Source organism: Mesoplodon densirostris, chromosome 6, assembly GCF_025265405.1.
Source record: "Mesoplodon densirostris isolate mMesDen1 chromosome 6, mMesDen1 primary haplotype, whole genome shotgun sequence".
Taxonomy (NCBI): domain Eukaryota; kingdom Metazoa; phylum Chordata; class Mammalia; order Artiodactyla; family Ziphiidae; genus Mesoplodon; species Mesoplodon densirostris.
This window is the reverse complement of record NC_082666.1, coordinates 13,882,497-13,890,873: the sequence shown is the minus strand read 5'-3', so window position 1 is coordinate 13,890,873 and position 8,377 is coordinate 13,882,497.

Below are 8,377 nucleotides of genomic sequence, written 5' to 3'. Positions count from 1 at the left end.
TTTTTCAAGAAATTATATATTCATTGAGTGCCCCCCTGGGTAGGACTAGAACTGGGAGCTACGGGGCCCACAGTCTCATGGGGGAGTCAGGTGTTGGCTCAAGCAGCAACAACACGCATATATAAATATGAGGGGCATGGTGCAGCGAGCTGGACATGGAATTGGAGGAGTCCTGGCTTCAAGTCCACCTCTGCCTCTGAGCCAGAGTAAGATGTTGGGTGAACAATTCCCCCTGTAGGCCACGTTCCCTATCTGTTCAAAGAGGGTAGTGGTACTACCCCAACTCACAGGGCCATTGCAGAGATGAGGACAAAATAGCATAATGCAGGGGCGGGTGTTTTTGTCAATGAAAAAGTGATGGCCAAGATGAGGAGTGGTTAAAATACTACAAAAGGAGCAATGATAAATGCCACTAGAAAGGTAGAGTTTCACCTGACCGTTTAGAGGCAAATCCAACTTTGATTTGAGAACTATCACAGAAAAGGTGGCATTCAGAGGAAATGTGGAGATAGGAGGGAGACATTCCAGGCCTAGGGCATGGTGTGTGCAGTAGGCCTGGGACGGAGTGAATTGTGTCTGCTGGACCGGAGTTCAGGGTGCAGACAGTAAGGCTGGAGGAGAAGGTGGGGCTGAGTGTCCTGGGCTGAGCTTGGTTTTCAGCCCACGGCAAATCAGGACCACTGAGCAAGGTTATAAGTTATGTGTATCCTAGAGAGCCTCGGGGAGTTTAGAACTGAGAAGGGCCATGATCTGAGTTTGCTTTGGGATCTGGCAGAAGTAGGTTGAAAGCATGGACAAACCAGAGAAAGACAAACGATCATTTTTTTTAAAAAAATGGGTTAAGACTATCAACAGGCAATTCACAAAAGAGGAAACCTAGGTGGCCAAAAATGTAAAAAGATGTTCAACCTCACGGGTCATGGGAGAGATGCAAATGAAAAGAGCTGTGAGACGCCATTTCACATCTCCGGACTGGCAAGGAGTAAGCATTCTATCAATGTTGGGAGAAGGGTGGAGGGGGTGAAGAGGTGGCACCCTTGGAACCCTTGTACAGTCTTGATGGACGTGTAAATTGGTACAACTTCTCTGAAGAAGAGGTTTGGCAACATCTAATAAAGTTGAAGATGCTCTTGTCTGCAATTCAGTGACTTCACTCACTCAGCACATAATTATGAAAAATGAGGAATTGATTAATTGTCCATCAACAGCAGTGCAGATAGATAAATTGTGATCTCTCTGTGCAATGGAATAATATACTGGGAGGGAAAATAAACTGAGGCTGTAGCCTCAACATAGATACAGTCTAGAAAAAAAAAAGGGAACATCAAGTGGTAGAATAGTGTGATACCAAAAGTTTTTTTTTTAATTCAAAACTATGCTATATATGTATTTTTAGGGATACAGTCAGATAGTGAAAGTGTTCAAACATGCATAGGAAATCAAAGACACTAAATTTAGAATAGTAGTTACCTCTGGGAAGGGAGGGATGGGAATGAGATCAGAAAGAGGAACACAGGGGATTTAATTTTATCTGTAATGTTCTATTTTTCAGAAAAAAAAATCTGAAGCATATATGGCAAGGTGTCAAGATTTGGCAAAGCTGGGGGTCTTGTCTGTAATTCTTCGCAATGATCCTTCTCCTTCTCACGTCCAAAACTTTTTCTCTATTCTCTGTACGTTTGAAATATTTGGTAATTTTAAAGATGGGGGCAGGGGCTGGGAGATTACAGCAAAGGAGGTTTAGTCACAGCACTAACCTGTCACATGTGCAGGGCCATCAGACCTCACAGTGTCCTAACATGTCTGTTCCCTGAGACTTGTCACAGCGTGGTGAACCAGGGATGGCAGGCATCAGATCTGTTCACAGGGGAAAGAAAAAAAGCTTGGAGAGGTAGAGTGACTTCCCCAAGGCCACACAAAGTAGGGAGGAGTACTCTTACCCTCCGCTGTGTCTCAGGGGAGACCAGCAAAGGCCAAGGAATGTCGAGAGAAGGTCTCCCACCTTGCAAGAATCCATCTTCTTCCATCTGCGGCCCTCTTCTATTTTTGCTTTCAATTAAGGACACCATGGAAAATATGGAAAAGCACAAGGAAGAAAATAAAAGTCACTTGTGGTTTTCACTGTCTTACTTTTTAAGTCAGCTTTATTGAGGTATAGGTAATTCACATTAAAAAATTCACCTATTTTGGGCTTCCCTGGTGGCGCAGTGGTTGAGAGTCTGCCTGCCGATGCAGGGGATACGGGTTCGTGCCCCGGTCCGGGAAGATCCCACATGCCGCGGAGCGGCTGGGCCCGTGAGCCATGGCCGCTGAGCCTGCGCGTCCGGAGCCAGTGCACCGCAACGGGAGAGGCCACAACAGTGAGAGGCCCGCGTACCACAAAAAAAAAAAAAAAAATTCACCTATTTTAAATGTGCAACAGTACCTTAATTCTAGAGGACGTATTTATTTGAGTCCTAGACCAGTTAGTATATATGAAAGTGCTCTACAAAGAAGAAAACACTTTTCACAAATTTGAATAATTATGATTATAATAAAGGTTTTGGAAATCATTGACAATAATTATTTGGAAATAATTAAGATTTCATCCATGAAAGCAGATGGCCGGTAGGCGGGCCTGTGTTTTGTTGCCTGAATTTGGGAGTCAGTTTATAATGGCCTCAGCATGGAGGTGCTGAGAGCTTTCAAATTATAGTAGAAAGGATGACTTTTAACACCATTTAGAAATTAAAAAAAAAAGAAAAGAAATAGTTGACAGGGTCAGACTGTGGCCTATTGAAGTGCTTGTGGCCTTCGTTGGCTGCCAAGCCATAAACACTTTTACCTGTGGCTTTTGTGGGGAAACGAGAGACATCAAGTGTCTGTCCTCTGTGGGAGCCCAGGAACACCTCCATTGGGATGTAGGAGATCCTGTTGACCCTCCCCGCAAGCTTGCTATGGAATCAGGGGTGGGTCCCTTCTCTTCTCTGATTTGGTCTCTCCATCTGTTAAAAATAAAGTACAGCTTTATTCACACTTGCAACATTCAGTAGCCGGTTAGGGCAATGTGCTGGGGGCAGGCACCCCTAGGAATAAGGGTCAGGGCAGAGGGAGATGTGCCATAAAGATAAATAAATCCCAGCCTTTGACATCAAGAAGCCCATATCCAGCAGTAGCCTTGGCGGACAGACACATCAACAGGCCACTGATAGTCTGTTAAGAGATGGGATCAAGCAACACTCAGGATTGTCAGAAAGTTTATTTTTTTGCCAATACAAACTTTGTATTTTTATTTCTCATTGTGTTTTAATTTTTATTACTGTAATTACTATTAAATTTTTTTCACATATATTAAAAAAAGAAATGGCTCAAGACAAGGAGTGGTTGTTTCTGAGTAAATACCCATGATCTCTAAAGTACCTCTGACTATGAAAGTATTTGATTTTATGAACTTAATCTGAGCTTTGTTTCTCCCTCACTGGGTAACCTTGAATAAATCACTTCTCCGGTCTAGGCTTCAGATTTACTCACTGGTCAAAGCATAACGTTTAAACAAACGAGTAGTTCCCAATCTTGCTACACAAAGGATCTTATAGAAAGATTTGAGGGACTTCCCTGGCGGTCCAGTGGTTAAGACTCCAGGCTTCCACTGCAGGGGGCACGAGTTCTATCCCTGGTCGTGGAACTAAGATTCCACATGCCGCAGCACCGCCATAAAAGAGATTTGATCCACCAAACATCTCATTTATTATTTGAGAGTTATTTTGTCTTCTTTTTTTATGAATTTGGTCCATATATTATATTCAATCAGAGATTTTGATTGGTATGATACAAATAATGTGATTATAAAAGATAGAATTAGATAAGTAAATTGAATAAGTAAATAGAATTCTAGCCCAAAGCAAGGGCACTGTGTCTTTTGTTAATCTATGCCATTGTACAACAGATACTTCTGGGGAGGAGTAAAGCTATCTTTCAAATTATCCCCATATTAAAATACAGAGGAGAATTTTGTTAGTGAATTCCAGTATTTACAAGGCATCTTTTCTAGAATCAAGCAACCTCGTGAGTCTGTCAACTTGGTGGCTGAGCGCCCAGCCCCAAGCTGAGCAGATAGGAAACAGACAAGAACTGGTCCCCAGGAGCCAACCCCTTGCTGGGCATTTCATGAAGGAGACAAACTATTAACTGCTCAAGAAATAATCAGAGGAGAGCCAAAAAGAAGACAGTGGATATCACATGATCATTTGTATGATTCAGCTAGTAGAATGGAGGTTTGAACCCAGTGAGGTCTGGTGTATTCAAAAGCCAATGACCAGCAAAGCACAGGGAGATCAGCTTGGTGCTTTGTGTCCACCTAGAGGGGTGGGATAGGGAGGGTGGGAGGGAGACACAAGAGAGAGGAGATATGGGGATGTATGTATATGTATAGCTGATTCACTTTGTTATACAGCAGAAACTAACACACCATTGTAAAGCAATTATACTCCAATAAAGATGTTAAAAAAAAAAAACCAACGGCCATCCCACTGCCCCACCCTGCCTCCTTGCTTCATGATAGGAAGATAATCATGATAATCATCAGCGTTGCTAGAGAGCACACCACATGCCAGGCGCTGCCCTGGGTTTCACATGTGCTATTCTTAACCCAGTTTACTCATGAGGAAACTGGTAAAGGTGGGAGAGCTGAGCCACAAACCCAAGCAGGCTGGGTCCAGAGCCTTTGACCACCATGCCTTTCTGCCCCTATGAATACTGCTATTTGGTCTTGTAGCTTCTTATGCAATTAAGACACCCTAGATACATCATACCATGATATTTCATCTTGCACTAATACTTCATATATGAATAGCTCTTTGGAGTTTACACAGGGTATTTTCACATCTCCCATTCCATCCCCACAGCAACGCTACAAGATGAACAAGGCTAGGATTATGAATCCCCCATTTTGCAGATGATGAAACTGAGGTTAAGGAGGTTGAGTGAGGTACCCAAGGTCATGCAGCTGGACGGTATTAGACACAAGTCTCAGGGTCAGGTAGTCACAACTGGAGAGGACCTTCCAAGTCACGTTACCCAACTGCTCATGTTCAGATAGGCAAACTGGTACCTGGAGAGCAGGTGAGGCTTGCTCAAGGTCATCCAGGAAAGACTTGTTCAAGGTCAAGTGGTAAATCAGCAAAACAGCCATAGTTTGATCAAGGTTTCTGCCTGCCTGCTGAGAGATTTACACCCTGTTGCTTTTGTCAGATCTCCGGCAATCCTCTTGGGTTTTCTTACTGCCAAAATGTATTTTAAAACCCTTCTTGTTCAGTGTTCTGGGATATATGACATTCTCCTGAATTTCTGAGGGAGTCCTTGCCTGGGTGGGGGAATGTCTAGGTGACAATCAGCTTGGAGAGGCCTTGAGTCTCTAGCGATTTAAAGAGAACCTTTGCGCTTTTGCGGCTCTCAGAAGAAACTCCCAAGGCTGCTCTCTCTCTGTGGTCTGTTCTGCTCCTAACCTTTGGGCCTAAACTGGGGCAACGGCTTTGAGAGGTTTAGCTGGGACCACCTGGATCTGTGTCTTACAGCTGCCCCGTCCAAGATTACAGTTCAAGACCCCATACATCTCCTGCCACGGACGGGAAACATCTGGGCCAGAGCTGCGTGGAGGGAGCCCAATTTGTGAGACACCCTGGGTAGGAGGAGCCTGTGAGCCGAGAGCTGTTCACTTCAGATGCGGTTCAGACCACTGGGGTCTGGATGCCACCTGGGAGGCTTCGACAGGCCCAGGGTGTGTGTGGTGGCTGAGGTGGGGGCAGTTAGAGAAAGGGAGAGGGAATCCAGAGTGGTAGGCATCCAGGAAAGAGGCCCTGGGACTTAGGTTGGTGGGAACAGTAGGCACAGTTTGTATGAACATTCAGCCGAAAGAGAGATGCTGCGGCAGCTGGACATAAAAAGGTCAGGGGCGGGGGGTGGCCACCGGGAAAGGGAAAGGCAGGGACAGGACTCCGCAGCGAGGGGTTTTGTCTGCAGGTCGCAGCATAAGCAGAGAGAGCACAGGCTCAAACCATGAGTAATCTGTTCGCAAACCCTTCACAGCCAACCTGGCTTTGGCAATGAACCCTTGGTGAGACCGAGGACCATGTTCTCGTCTGCAGTCAGGAGATGACCCAATGCCAAACTGAGTGTTTCTCACTCCAATCGCTGGTCCATCCTGTCCGTAGTCACCCCCCCCTCTGACAATCCCAGGAGGTACCAACCTGGGATGACCCTTCCGTGAGGGTTAATTTTAGCACCCAGTTATTTAATCAAATGTGGATCTAGGTGGGGCTGTGAAGGGATTTTGTAGCTGTGATTAACATCTCCAGGCAGTGAAGATGACCCTGGTAGTGTGTGGGAGGGCCTCATCCAGTCACCTGGAGGCCCGAAGAGCGAAAACTGATGTTTCCCAGAGAAGAAGAAAAGCTGTGTCAAGAGCACAGCAGCATCAACTCGTGCCTGCGTTTGAGCCTGTCAGCCGGCCCTGGACTTGGCAGTGCCCCCATCCCGTGAGCCAGTTTCTTAAAATAAAGGTATTTCTTTTAAAAACTGTATATACATACTTATTTTATAGCTATCTACCATCTATGTATCTATCTATGTGTCCATCTGTGTATCTATGTCTGTATCTATCCTCTCTGTATCTATCAATCAATCTACCTATCTTTGTATCTATGTATCTTGTACCTATCAACGTATGTATCTATGTACCTATGTACCTATCTATCTATCTCCATCGGTTCTGTTTTTCTGGAGAATCCTGACTGATGATCCCTCTTTCATAGCCTTGAGAACAGATCACTGATCAGACCCTTCCCAGACCATCTCCTGGCACATATTCGGGTCCCCTTATTCCTCTCCCTCCTGCCCCTCTGTCCGTGTACTCCAGCCCATTGCTCCTTCAGCAGTCCACACCCATGGGTTTTACCTCAGCCTCCATCTCTACACTCATAACCCTTAAAAGGCCAGAAGGACCCAGATGAGAATGGAATCCCATAGAAGAGCAAGCTTGGTAGCAGCTTGAAGGGCTGAGAGGTCTGGACCAAGGGCGCAGCCATGGGAGCCACAGGAACCCCAGCCAAGGGAATGCTGCAGGCAGACTGATCTGGGGCTCTCTGCTGAGTGTGATTTTGACCTCCAAGGGTCCTCTCACCACTCACTCAAGAGTCAGTCCCAGGAGGGAGTATCTGATTGGCGGAGGTTGTATTTCACATGTGCCTATCCGCTGTCTGGGCAGGAGATGCTGGGGAAGCACTGGGTTTCACTAGGCTTACATGGTGATGGTGCCACGGGAGGTGGTGCTAGTTTCCCTTCCTCACAATGGGGGAATTCCCTCAAAAGAGAAATCAGGTTCTAAGATGAGGGCAGATACTAGACAGATTATAAGTTGCAGCTAAACCTCTTGGAGCTGTTGTTCAACTTAAGCCAATAACGGTTAGATGGTGTTGCTTAAAAAGGAGCAGGGTGGAGGGACAGAACGTAGGTTCTGAATATGGATGACCCAAGGTTGAATTCTACCCCTTATTACTGTTGTGACTCTGGGCAAGTTACCTAACCTCTACGAGCCTCAGTTTCCTCCTCTGAAAAATGGGGATAATAACATTACCTACAGCTCCCCAAATTACACGTGAAAACACTTCGTAAACTCTAACGTATTTTGAGCCCTTGGGGGCAGTGGGGATGGGGCAATCATGCCTAAGGCATCGTCTCAGCTTGGTGCCCAGCTCAAGCCTGGTACCCAGTAAATGCCCAGCAAGTGTTTGTTGAGTGAATGGATAAAGTGATCATGGGATTATCATCATCGTTCTAACTTGACCATCAGCTTTGCAGAAAAACCCAGGCAGATGCTGTTGGACTCTGATGTGAGTTTTGTGAGCTGAGCTGCATCTTTTTCTTTTCTTTCTTTCTTTTTTTTTTTTAAACAACGCTTTTGACGTTTTCATTTTAATATGTGAAACCTGGCTACTTGTCTCAGGGAAAGTTTATGGAAAAAAAGCTTCCAGCTGGCTTTGGGGCAGCCCATAAAAATGTACTGAAAACTTTGACCAGTTAGAATTTAGGAGCTGTTGGATGACAGAGATCAGTGATGCCATAAACCCTGGTAAGGCCCACAGTATTTCAATAATTAGCTCTCTGGGCAAGAGGATGCGTTCTTTATTCCTTCCCGGTTCCTAGTCAAAGGATGGGGCCCAGAATCTGCTAAAGAGAAACCACAGCTTTCAAATAACCGACAAACACAACTCTAAACAGGGGCAGCTTGTGATTCAAATGGTTTCAAAGGGTGTGGGGGAGGGAAGCGTTTTGAAGAGGTTTAACAGTAGCAAGCTGATCAGAATACCCACACCTCTCCCTCCCGGCCAGCTTTCCAAAGCCT